General features: G+C 38.7%; 1 pseudogene; it reads right to left on the bottom strand.

Moving 5' to 3' along the window:
- Positions 1-7,295: 7,295 nt before the first annotated feature.
- LOC105944173 lies at positions 7,296-10,815 on the bottom strand (annotated as a pseudogene).
- Between the last annotated feature and the right edge of the window lie 461 nt (positions 10,816-11,276).

Raw genomic sequence — 11,276 nt, 5'->3', positions numbered from 1 at the left:
TGGCTCAGGGAAATTTTGTGGAAGAGGGGGCAGAAAGAATGTCCGAGCCACATGTTGGGTCATGATATACAGAGACATTTATCATACCAATAACTGTGAACTAACTCTACAATGCATGACCCATATACCTCAATAAGGAGGGGCCAGTGGGGAGGGGGTAGGTCACGGATGAGCCTAATAATGGTACCAAACTGCCTGTACTTCAGAATAGAAAACTAATAAAATAAGTAAATAAATAAATAAAATAATTAAAGCCCCCCCCCAAAAAAAAAGAGAAAGAAAAACAATCCTTTAAAATAATGTGGTAGAGTTTCCTGGTAAACCTGAAGAATGTATTCCAAATTCTGCACTTTTTTCTATACTAATCCAAATTACTATATCCATACTACTAAAATATGACAGAAAAATAAATTAGTGCTTGTCCTGTGGAACACAGTAAGGATATTCTTGAGAATATTAAGAAAATAATCACATTTAGAAAACTACAAAAAGCAAGCCAATTCAAAGTAAACAGAAAAAAAGAGTAAATAACAACAACAAAAAAATTCATTGCTGAATATGCCAAACATGTAGGTGTAGAACATAGAGAAATTAAGTTGTAACTGAAATAGAAAATAAACTAACAATATTTTAGACCTTAAAGATGAGGGTGAAATGATAAGTGTTAGTTAATTGACATTGGTTCCTTTGGAGGTCATTTAAATGATCAAATATCAGGCTTTGATTATGACTGCACAATTGTGAAAATGTACTTATTTTAAATTTTGCATAAGAGAATAGTATGGCATGTGATTGTATCTAATCAGGCTCTAAAAAAAATTTAAAGAGTTGTATATTTTACTCACTTTCCACAAGGTACTGATTTTGATTTAGTGATTATAATTTTCATGCATTTGACATGCCCTATTTATAATTTATTTATTCAAACTTCTTTTTCATGTATTAATTTACAATTAATTTTATCACTTTTAAAACTTGAGTCTACACTTTCATTGAAATATATTGATTCATTATATTCTTTTATTGTCCTTTGTTTGGGCACCTTACTGAACTCAACTTTGTCTTTATGCCATGACACATCATCTAAATTGATATCCATTGACTGCATTTATAACTTTACTTTTGCTTTCTATTTTAATAGCTATCTGTTTAGTAAACTATACAATTTAAGTGAGATTTCTATAGCAGTTACTAGCGTCCAGTTTAACACTGAATATGCTACGCATTTTCACATCTATTAAGTACTTCTTTTTGGACAAGTATATGAACAGTTTTTACAGATGATCCACTGACATAAGAAAATGCATTTTGTATCCTATCAAAAAACATTGTAGGGCTGGAGAGATGGCTTAGCGGTTAAGCGCTTTCCTGTGAAACCTAAGGGCCCCGGTTCGAGGCTCGGTTCCCCAGGTCCCACGTTAGCCAGATGCACAAGGGGGCGCACGCATCTGGAGTTCGTTTGCAGAGGCTGGAAGCCCTGGCACGCCCATTCTCTCTCTCTCCCTCTATCTGTCTTTCTCTCTGTGTCTGTCGCTCTCAAATAAATAAATAAATAAATAAATTTTTAAAAATGTTAAAAAAAAACATTGTAAAATAAATTGAGATAATCTCCACAAAGCATATAAAATCATCCTCTGATTCTAGTAGGGAAAGAACTGTATGAAAACCAAAGTGAATATATTGATGGTTTAAATAAAGGTTACCATCAAGTAATTTGGAAGAAAGAGGTAAACTTTTTTTCTGAAAGAGACAGTTCTGCACCTTCCTGCTAGTATGTGACAACTTTGGAAACAAAGCACCACTGATAACCCTGAGGTGTTTGCTCAGTAAGAGAGCATCAAATCACAACTAAAAGCATTCAGAGAAGAGCAGTGTCAGGTTCATCCATCACTGGACTTTCAGATAGCTAACAATATTTTCTCTCTGGAAGTCCAGTCAGACTTTTACAGCAGAAATGCAGAATCATTAAGAGTATAATATGTAATAATTTTAATGAAAGCACAAAAAGGGAAATGGCTAGCACTTGAAGAATTGTAAACCAATTTTAATTAAGCAATCAAAATAGGTAAATTTGATTATATTGTATATTGATAAAGAAGACTCAGTTTACTAGGTTACTTAAAACGTTAGGTTTTATTTCATATATGACCCAAGAAAATATGTTTCCTATTTCTTTATTTTTCGGTTATGAATTTTATAGTGTGAACCTATCAGGTGTTCGTCATATTCCAATCAGGTTATATCCTTATATCCTCTCTCCTCTACCCCAACCCACTGAGGGTCCTCATCAACAGAGTTATGGTATCCACCATGGGGTTATGAATGCATCAGTCAGACTGGAGAGGGGGGCAAAGTCTCAGGATTCTCCTTCCACCCTGTGGTTTACCATCTTTCCATCCCCTCTCCCGCAACATTCCCTGAGCCTTTGTGGGTGTGTTATAAGTCTACATTAGTGGTAAACTCTACTCAGTCTCTGAATTTCTGTATGGAAGCACTTTGAGTGCCCTCAGTGTCTACCAGTATCTCCCTGGAGCTTGCTTTCAAGTTAACACTCATGTTTTTAATTTTATTTTTATATATTTAGTATCCACTATTTATGTTAATCAAATATCTTACATATGATATTGGGGTTCAGAGCTGGAGAGATGGCTTAGCAGTTAAGCCATTTTGATGCACATTTGTGAAGGAGTCCAACAAATTTGCAATTCAAAATAGTGCCTCCAAGGTATCCTGTATTGCTCTCATAAGCAGACAGCCTTGCCTCTTCTCTCATAAGGGAAACTTTTTTTTTTTTTTTCCACAGAGGGGGATGAAGTGGGGAATCTATCACCTGTTCTTCCCTATCATCTGGTCCTTTGGGAGAACTGTTGTTTAAGATCTAAAGCTGCAGCACTTTGTTGCTATTTTCTTTACAAACTTTGTTGCAAGACAAATATTGCCACATTTGGATCCAGTGACCTACAAGTCATGTTTTCTGCTTTTCTATATCCCTCATTCCTTATGTGAGCTAGTACCCTCCTGGCAATTGGGTTATCCTCTGATGTATGACTTATCATCCATAACAGAGAACACACAAATGCTACAAGGAAGCATGCTTCCGCATGTAACATGGAGACAGATGACCAAGTTGTTCTTTGATTAATATAATGTGTTTTTTTCTCAGCATATCAAAAATCATTTTATGAAAATGATTTGACATACTACAATCTAAAGCTTGGTAAATTGTTCTTGAATCACTTAAGAATTATGAGAAACTATGTAGCACATGGGAAACACACACTTATTTGCAGACAGAAAAGCTTCTACCACAGGTAATTCATCTTATTAAAGACTAAGGTCCTTGCCTTCATACCAGAGTGCCCATGTCACTTTAAGGACTTGAAATTTTTTTTTAATTTTTTATGTTGTTTTATTGTCAATGTCCAAACCATGGTAATTCCCTCCCTCCACCCCACATTCCCCTTTTCAACTCCACTCTCCATTACATGCCCTCCCCCTCTCAATCAGTCTTTGATTTTTAACATCATCATCTCTTCCTCCTATTATGATGGTTTTCTGTAGGTAGAGTCAGACCCTGTGAGGTCATGGGTATTCAGGTGATTTTGTGTCTAGAAGACAACATTATAAAAAGTCCTACTCTTCTTTGACTCTTACATTCTTTTGCCACCTCTTCAGCAATTGTCCCTGAGCCTGAAAGGTAGGATAGAGATGTTTCAGTGCTGAGCACTCCTCTGTCATTTCTTATCATCAGCATGGTGCCTTCTGAGTCTCTGCCATCTGAGAAGAGAAGTTTTTCTAACCAAAGGTGAAAGTAGCATTAAGAAATGGGTATGAACTTTATGAGAATTGCTTATCAGGCATTTTGGTGAGCATAATATGCACAATTAGTCAGACACCAGCAGATGTTACACCTCTAGGGCTCAAGACTTCCAGCAATTTGAACCTGACCCCTGTCATACATTTTCAGTATCAGGCATGTATTACCTTCTGTGGAGTGGGTCTCCATTCCAAGTAGAAGAGCTTGGTTTCCTCCACAACAGACGTTCCACTATTACACCCCTTGACTCATTTGGCCTGGCTGGCCAAATTTAAGGCTTGCATTTCCACTGTTGTTTATCTCTACTAATGATTCCTCTCTCTCCCATGGAACTGCATGCAGCATTGTTTTGGGTTTTTTGTTGTTATGGTTTTGTTTTTTTTCCAGCTTTCTGTTAGCTGGTCTACAGTGGGGAGGTTTTCAGCTCAGCTCCAGCTGGACTTCTTAGCAACCTTGCAGCCCAAGCATGTGGCGTCTTCAGCAATAAGGTCTTACCATCTATTTCTGGTGGGAAACCAGGAGCCTCGGAAATGACCTATAATGTTTTGTAGTCAACAGAGACCTCCCTGGTCAACAACTAACTGGAAGGTATCCCATCCCTGACATTGGCCTCTGCTACTGCATTTTATTCCAACTCACATACAAAGTACAAACATTTGTCGCTAGGATCCACATAGGAAAAACAACATGTCAACTTGGCTTTCTGGACCTGGGTTACCTCACTAAGTATAATCATTTCTAGGTCCTTTCATTTCCCCATACATTTCAAGTATGAGGAATAGTGTTTATTTAGATCATAATTATGAATAAAGGTCATTTTTTCTTATGACGTTTTTTAAAAAATTAAATTTTAATAAGTCATCCTGCAAATGTGATTTAAAAAGTATAAACAATGAAAATTCTCTAGAGCAATGATCTTAAATAACTTAAATGAAAGGTTAAAAGATGCATTTTATTAGGTACCATAAAGAAAATAATTACATGTTTTTAAAATGAATATTAATTTATCATAGATGTTATTAAAGAAGGAAAAAAACATATTACTATATGATTTTTCATGGGAAGAGATAAAGGTTTATTTTCCACAGATAGGGAGAAAGACCATGTAAATCATTCTACCCAAGTCTAGCTTTCTGAACAAGTAAGATTATTAGTCTTTACAGACTCATAGATAGAACAAAGGCTGAGGTATAACACCCAAATCCCAGCCTCTGCATGAGTGATGAAACAAAATAAAAAAAAAAAAAAACCCTCGAGTTCAGTGCCCAGCTTGCAGGCAGATCAGCCTACCAGAGTTTCTTCTACCAGCAATTTTTGTTGCTCCTATAACCTTGGGGAGGGTTCTTAAGAATATTGTAACTTTTCAGGGGCTTCCTGAGTCATGTAAATTTCATTTACTTTCTGGATCTTGTATACTTGCCTTACATTTTGAATGTTATAAACCTCCCTCCCCGCTCTGAGAGGGACTATTTCAGTTGAAAGGATATAGCCAAACAATATATAGCTACAGCATTAAAAATTATATTAATAAATCAAATAATATGTTTACAGGACAACATTCACAACCTAGCAAATTATTTCAGGCTCCATGGGCTATTGTAGTAATAATAGTAACAGACATAGGTGGTTGCAATGAAAAGAAGGTAAGGATAAAATTGTAATTGACAGTCAATCATGTAAAAGTTAGATGTGAGTGGAAGTCAAAGACATTCAAAGTTTGATTCTAGTGATATTAAATGATATTAAGAAGGATCAAGAGGCTGAAGAGATAACTCAGCAGTTAAGGTGCTTGCCTGTAAAGCCTAATGACCTAGGGTTGATTCCCCAGTGTGTTCATAAAGTTAGGTGCAAAAAACATCACATGCATTTGGAGTTTGTTTACACTGACAAACCCATACTCACTTTCTCTTCTCTATATCTCTCTGCTTGTGAATAGATAACTAAATAAATAAAATAATTTTTAAAAAGCAAGAAGGATCAAGACAAGAAGAATTCAGACATGAAAACTGAAATGGAAAAGTAAAATGCTTAGGATATAACACTATCTATCTATATATTATTACCAAATAAAATGAAGTCTGACCACTCATTCATATAGACTAAATGAAATATGTGAAACATGTTTTATTACTTTGGCAGTACGTAGAAAATATTATTGAGATCTTTGACAAATTGTACAAATCTGAAGATTGAAAACTATACTTTTTGATGACATAAGCTCTCATGTTTCTTACTGTACATTGTTCTTAAAATTTTTACATTTCTTTTACACCAGGATCAAAATGTAGAAAAGACAGAGCAGGGTGTTATCACAGAATTTGTGCTAATAACACTGCTTGTTCCAGTGAGTAATTGTGCCAGAAATTTAGTGCCATGTATATTATTATTGATAATAATTGTACACACCCAAAGTAAAATAATCAGGAAAAATAACATAACACTCACATAAAATAAAACATACACACACACACACATGCATATATATATATATATATATATATATATATATATATATATATATATATATATATAGAGAGAGAGAGAGAGAGAGAGAGAGAGAGAGAGAGAGAGAGAGAGAGGGAGGTATATGCATGTATTATTTTAAAAATTTCTGAATTCATCATGGTCAAAGTAAGTTTTCACTTAATGTAGATATTTTAGTCAGGGTTCTCTAGAGGAACAGAACTGATAGAATGAATTGTATTCAAAGGGAATTTATTGGATTAGTCTATGACAGTCCAACAACAACAGATTGCAGGCCTGAGAGTAAAGGAACCTGGTATCTACTCAGTGCACAAGGCTGGATGTCTCAGCAGTCCCAATCCATCACTGAAGGCCTAGAGATGTCCTGGAGAGACATTGCTCTTCAGTCTACACTGGAAAGCAGCAAAAGAGCAAACAGCAAGCAACCAGCATCACCAGCAGCCAGGAGGGAGGGGAGGGGAGAATACCTTTCTTTCTAGAGCTTCTTTTGATAAAGCCTCCCCTCCTAGAGGGGCCGCCCATTCTAGGTTCACCATGATGGAAGGATTCCTCCTTTTCCTTCCTCGAAGCAACCTTAGAGACCCACTTATGAGGAATGTCTGTGGATTCCGAAACAGATCAAGTTGACACAAACTTAACCACCACAAGTCTACACCTTGTCAACTTGACACCAAACCATATCTCCTTACATCATACTTTTCAAATGAAAACAGTAAAAAGTCATAACTCCACCTAGCATAATATAGCTATCCCTCATACAACCAGAAATGCACAATATACTCCCCCATACAAACAAGGTTCCATGAGGAATGCTCAGTTTCTAATATAATAAGCCAAATATAAATTCAACAGTGTCTAACTAGTAATATGATCTTAATCAGTATTAATTCCCTAATACATACAAATACATACAAATAGTGGACAGACAGAAGCATCTTAATATTGGTATAGGTATGTACAAACATTCTTAACAAGGTAAGAACACTCATGGCAATTACAGTCCATGTTTTTGTAATTGAGCACATGGCCTTAGCTGGTATTTGTAACTCCATTCTTCTACTAACCATTCTGTATTTCCTCCACCTTCAGCAAGCACCTCAGCAGGTCTTGGTTCTTTACCTGAAGGAGTGTGTCATACCTTCATTCTGAAGGATCTGGGCCATTTATCATACTGCCTTGATTGGGTTGTTGCAGTTGTCCATTGACTTTGATAAAGGGGCATGGTAACACCTAAACAAACCTAAAGGATCTCATGCACTCAAGACATACTCATTACCTCCACTGTGGAGGAGCAATCCAATTTCCCCCTGGTCATCTGGATCAATCACTTGTGCTACCACTGTAACTCATGTATTAGCCAGTTAACTCAAGGGCATCAGGAGCCCAAAGCAGCCAGGGGGAAGTCTTCCAGTTCAATGGAATGTACTTTTTGCCTCCTGGCAAAAGCACTCCCCCATCTGGAACCAAGACCTCTAGGCCAGCAGAGCATAAGGTTGCAGGAACAGGAAGCCAAAATTTGGCTAATGGGTCACATGAGGTAATGGTAAGTGGGACCTTTACCATTTCCACCCCCTTTATTCCTGGACCTGTGAATCTAGGCTATAGAAGAAATAGCACCATATGTAGGATGCTGATTCAGAGCATATACAGCCTACTGGAGGACACTCTCCCAGCCCTCCAAGCTGTTGCCACCTAGTTGGCACAATATCTATTTCTTTAAAAGACCATTCCACTCTTCTATCAAACCAGCTGCTTCAGGGTGGCAGGACACATGGTAAGGCCAGTGAATTCCATGATTATGAGCCCATTGCCATGCTTCATTGGCTGTGAAGTGAGTTCCTTGGTCAGAAGCAAGGCTGTGTGGATACCATAACAGTAGATAAGGCATTCTGTAAGCCCACAGATGGTAGTTTTGGCAGAAGCACTACATGCAGGAAAAAGCAAATGCATATTTAGAATAAGGCTCTATTCCAGGAAGGACAAAATGCTGCCCTTTCCATGATGAAAGAGGTCCAAGCTAGTCAACTTGCCACCAAGTTGCTGGCTGTTCACCCTGAGTAATGCTACCATATTGGGGGCTCAATCTCTGCTGCTGGCAGATTTGGTGCTCAGCAGCAGCCATAGCCAGGTCATTCTTACTCAGTGAAAGTCCATGTTGTTGGGCCCATGTATAACCTATATCTCTGGCACCACGGCCACTTTGTTCATGGGCCAATTGGACAATGACAAGGGTGGTTGAGGAAAGAGGTTGACCACAATCCACAGAATGGGTCAGCTTATTTACTTGATTATTAAAGTCACCCTCTGATGAGGTCACCTTCTAATGAGAATTAACATGCCCATTCAGAGAGTTCTATCCACATACATCTTCCCCAAATATCCTTCTCACCAATTTTCCAATTGCGTTCCTTCCAAGTCCTGGACCATCCAGCCAAATCACTGGCCACAGCCATGAATCAATGTATAACCACACATCTGGCCATTTTTCCTTCCAAGCAAAATGCACAACTATGTGTACTGCTCATAGTTCTGCCCATTGTGAAGACTTACCTTCACCACAGCCCTTCATAATTGTCCCAGAAAAGGGCTATAATGCTGTAGTTGTCCACCCCTGGGAGGTGCCCACATAACATGCTGAACTATCTGGAAACCATGCCCTAGTCATCTGTTCTTCAGTCAGCTGATCATAGGGCACACCCCATAATGCCGTAGGTGCATGCTTAGGGATAGAAGGCATTTTAACAGTAGTAGCAACCATAGGCATTTGGGCAACTTCCTCATGTAACTTACTCATATCTTCAGGGCCTCCTCAAGTGCTATCATGGATATACCACTTCCACTTGATGATAGACTGCTGCTGTGCACATCCAACTTTATAGCCTAGTGGGTCAGATAACACCCAGCTCATAATGGGGGGCTTTGGTTGCATAGTAACTTGATGGCCAATTGTCAAGCATTCAGTTTCTACTGAGCCCCAATAGCAGGCCAAGAGCTGTCTCTCAAAGGGAGAATAATTGTCCGAAGATGAAGGCAAGGCCTTGATCCAGAATCCCAAGGGCCTCCACTGTGATTAACCTATGTGGGTCTGCCAAAGGCTCCAAATGACATCCCTGTCCACCACTGACACCTCAAGTACTATCGGATCTGCTGGATCATATGGCTCCAGGGGCAGATCAGTCTGCACAGAAGCCTGGACCTGTTGAAGAGCCTTCTCTTGTTCTGGGTCCCACTGAAAATTAGTAGCTTTCTGAGTCACTTGGTATATGGGAAGGAGTAACACATCCAAGTGAGGAATGTGCTGTCTCCAAAATCCAAATAGGACCACTAGATATCATGCTTATTTCTTAATGGTAAGAGGGACCAAACGCAACAACTTATCTTTCACCTTAGAAGGAATATCCCTGCATGTCTCACACCACTGAACTCCTAAAATTTTCACCAAGTGGAAGGTCCTTGAATTTTGAATGGATTTATTTCCCATCCCCTGATGCACATATGCTGTACCAACAACTCCAGAGTGGCTGGCACTTCCTGGTCTCTTGACCCACTCATCATAATGTCATTTCTATCTGTCTATCTATCTATATATGTGGACCAATGTGACAGCTGGTGAAAGGGACAGGAGATTAAGATCCCTGCAAAGTAAACTATGACACAGGGCTGGTGAGTTAATATAGCCTTGAGGTAAAACAGTAGAGGTGTACTGATGACCTTGCTAGCTTTAAGGAAATTGCTTTTGGTGGTCCTTATGGACAGGTATGGAGAAGAAAGCATTTGCAAGATCAATAGTTGCATACCAGGTACCAGGAGATGTGTTAATCTTCTCAAGTAAAGAATCCACATCTGGTACAGCAGCTGGAATTGGATTAACCACCTGATTAAGTTTCTGATAATCCACTGTCATTCTACAGGATCCATCTGTCTTCTGGACAGGCCAAATAAGAGTGTTAAAGGGAGGCATGATGGGAACCACTACCCCTGCATCCTTCAAGTGCTTTATAGTGGCATTACGTCTGCCATCCCTCCAGAGATGTGATACTGTTTTGGGTTTTCTATTTCCTCTGGTGGAGGGAGCTTCAATGGCTTCCATTTGGCCTTTTCAACCATAATAGCTTTTATTCTACAAGTCTGGAAACCAATGTGAGGGTTCTGCCAACACCAAAGTATATCAATCCCAATTATGCATTCTAAGATAAGGGAAATAACCATAGGAAGAGTTCTGGGGCCCACTAGACCCACTGTCAGTATAACATTTGCCAAAATTCAATTGATCACCTGACATCCATAAGAACCTACTTTAATTTAAGGGCCACGGTGCTGTTGGGATCTCCTGGAATCAATGTCAGTTCAGAGACAGTGTCCAATAGCCCCAGAAAGGTCTGATTATACCATTTTATGCAGTGTACAGTTGCCCTAGCAAAAGGCCACATGTCCCTGTAAGGAAGGATAGGACTAAGCTTAACATTGAAACTTTTGGGGATTGTGGGAGGGTCCTTCCTCAAGGGGACCTGGCCACCCCTTCTATCAAGGGGCTCAGGATCTGTAAACTGGATCACATCTGGAAAGTAGTTAAGAGACTTTGATTCTCTGTTGCTATAATTCAAAGTGGTCTTTTGTTCCTTTGCTATAGAATTTTTCTGCTTATACAGATCAAGTAGGAACTTGGTAGGCTTTTTATCTATTTCACTTCAGGGAACACCATGATTGATTAGACAGTACCAAAGGTCTACATGAATCATACTGTTATGAGCATTGTTTTGCCTATGCTGTCCAATACAGTAAACACACTCACCTTGTCTTTGACGATTCAGTGCTGCCACTTGGCCTTTAATACTCTAAGATCCAATTATACCCATTGCATCTAAATCACCTAATGCAGTAACTGTGGCTCCCACTGTGATGTTTTCTTTACATAAAAGACCAATGATGAGGGACTTTAAGTATGCTGGTTCTCCCCTCAGAAATCTGTTTCTTA

This window comes from Jaculus jaculus, chromosome 7, assembly GCF_020740685.1.
Source record: "Jaculus jaculus isolate mJacJac1 chromosome 7, mJacJac1.mat.Y.cur, whole genome shotgun sequence".
Lineage (NCBI taxonomy): Eukaryota > Metazoa > Chordata > Mammalia > Rodentia > Dipodidae > Jaculus > Jaculus jaculus.
Note: the sequence above shows the minus strand (reverse complement) of the source record. Positions and strands in the feature narration are given on the sequence as shown.